The following is a 2,801-nucleotide window of genomic DNA, read 5'->3' on the forward strand; positions in this document are numbered from 1 at the left end:
TTTTTCATATGAAGACAGCTGAAGATTTAGAATAATTTTGAAATATAAACATATCTAAACTCTCCTGTGTAGTTCAGGATTTTCATCTGCATAAATATATGAGCAATGCTGAATGACATCCTTTCCATCTTCCAACACCTCCCTGGCCCTCATCCACACGGGAATTGAACATCTCATTGCTTTATAGTCACATCTGATCAAACAAGATATTAATTATGCAGCTTAATCTCCCACCTTAAACATTAGAATTGGTCTGAATAAATTGGCTACTTTGTAAGTCTGTCAGCTTTAAGAGTTGTATATTTTCCATCAAAGAAGAAACTAAAAAGTTTGAACTGTCTTGTCAAAAGGCACTTTCCAGAGAAGTGTCCAAAATGTTTTGAGTGGCTGCAACACTGCAATAAATAGATTGTTCAACTTTGCTACTTTAAAGGGAACAACTCATTTAGAAGTGATCTCCAAATATTAGTATTCCATTTTTTTTCTAAAGATAGTTTTATTTAGATTGTTACACATAAAATATGAAAAACATATCTTTTTCTTGTTGAAATTTGGTGGAGGGAATTGTAATGGTGAGAAGCCCAGATGCCATCTACTTAGTTTTCTCCTGATTTGCTTAGACAGTCCTCCAGAGGTCAATGGAACACCATTTGGAAACCACTAATTTAGATTTAAATTTTCCAACTGTTATTTGTAGGTAAAGAAGAAAAGATAGATGTGATCTCCACTGAGTCTTTCTCTATAACATGGGTTTACGATGCCCAGATTAACATGCTGTCTCTTGACATACATTTTGATTGTAGAAGAAAAATACAAGAATTTCCATTCATTATAATGAAGTATTCTAGTAACATGTACACCTTCCTAGGAGTTCAACAATCTCTTATTGAGGAATAGATTTACCCAAGGTGGGAGTAGGTGGGACTTAAATAATCATCCCTCTGTACTAGATATTTGCTTAGCTATAACAACTTTGTGATGTTTAAATCTTTTACCTTTGCATAATTAGTTGTGTCATAATATTTCTATCTTTATTCATTTATTCAACAAATACTTTTTCAAACCTACTATATATCAGAACTAGAGTTAGAGCTTGAAAACAATAAAATAAATAAAAGAACAAAAAAGACAAGTTCTCCAGGCTTTTGGTACTTAGAGAAACTTAATTTACAGTAAAATATTTACAATCATAAAGGAAAAGTACCTTTTGGCAGTGATAGTCATTCTTTATTTTCAAGTTGGCAGAAATTACCAGAAAAAAAAATGCTGTGATACTTTATCATTGAATTAATGATCTTCATTACTTTAATATATATTTTTTTAACATGTGGTAGTTTCTACTTTGAACTTTTCAGAGACTTGTTGGGGGTAAGAAAATAATTTGTTCAAACAAATGAATATTCTGTATTATTTATTGGTCTCCTCTATCTGTCTCTTAATACAGGCTAGTGGTCTTAAATACAAAAGGAATATTAGGTTGAATCCAGAGAGCCTATGCATGAGATGTTGCCTGGATACTTCTCAAGAAAAGCAGGACATTTTCTTCACTAGTTATGCTAAGTGAAATTCAGCCTACCCAGTTATGTACTTGAAAACTTTTGATGGGTAAGATGAGCTATTTGTGGAAAGCAATCGTGTTCTTTGTATTGGCAGTAGCACAGATACCATAGTAAATAAATAATTGATATTCAATACTTTATTCACTGGCTAATGGGTTGAAACTTGAAACTATTGGCTATGAAGAGTCTAAGAGGGTACTATTCTAAGAAGCATAGCATAAGGGTCATTAAGTTCTAAAACATTCACTGATACTTCAAAAACCAGATATTATGCAAAAGCATTCTGTACAATTTATTTCCTGAACTTTTGCCAAAGACTGTGATTTTCTTCTAATTCAAACACTATCAGCTTCAGTAAATAACAGTTCACAACTGCTTTCTTAGCCCTCCTTGCATCCAAGTTTTTAGGAGGGCACATGATTCCTCTTACTTTTGGTTCTACATTTTAAGGATTTTGTGATTTGTTGATGACTCAGATGAAACCCCCTTTTAAAGAGATGACTCAGTGGTATTTAAGGAAATTCAGTTATGTTAACTGGAGAAACAATTTTGTTGGCAAGAATATTTTTTCTTTGAAATGTTTTATGACATCAGTTGACAGTATTGCTGTCTTTGACACATTCTTATATCTGTTCTGGTGCTTGTTGGTGCTTTAGGTGGTGCTTGCAAATACAGTAATACTTCATTAGCTCAGATTGGCTGATTCTTGATTTGGGATAATTTTCAAAGGTAATTGGTGGAACTTTACTTGTTATAGTCACCCAAAGAAATAGATTGCTAAGCAAAATAACAGCCTGAATAAGATTTCTGGAGTGATTTTGATTGAGAAATAAAATGTTATACAGGCATTTCAAACATATTTTAGACTGAAAATCATTATTATGAGATCATTATCTGTACCTTTCCAGTTACTGGTTGTGTGATCTTAATTTCCTTGTCTGTAAAATAGTGATAATCGTATCACTATTTAATGTTTCAACTACTTTATTAATTAAATGGTGGTACTAACTGAGCTTACATCAAGGAATGCGAATAATGGGTTAATACATATAAAGTGCTTAAGCAGTACCTGGCATTTACAATTCTTCCAATGATTTAGCTGTTTTTGAAAATTATTAGTGTGCTCACCACTATTTATTAGTAATATAAAACATTATTTCTGGTTCTTGTTTAACCATCAGAGGAGAAATTTAGAACTCTATTAATTATGATTTGGATCAAATTCATGCATTTAACAGTAGC

Source organism: Pteropus vampyrus, unplaced genomic scaffold, assembly GCF_000151845.1.
Source record: "Pteropus vampyrus isolate Shadow unplaced genomic scaffold, Pvam_2.0 Scaffold153, whole genome shotgun sequence".
Taxonomy (NCBI): Eukaryota; Metazoa; Chordata; class Mammalia; order Chiroptera; family Pteropodidae; genus Pteropus; species Pteropus vampyrus.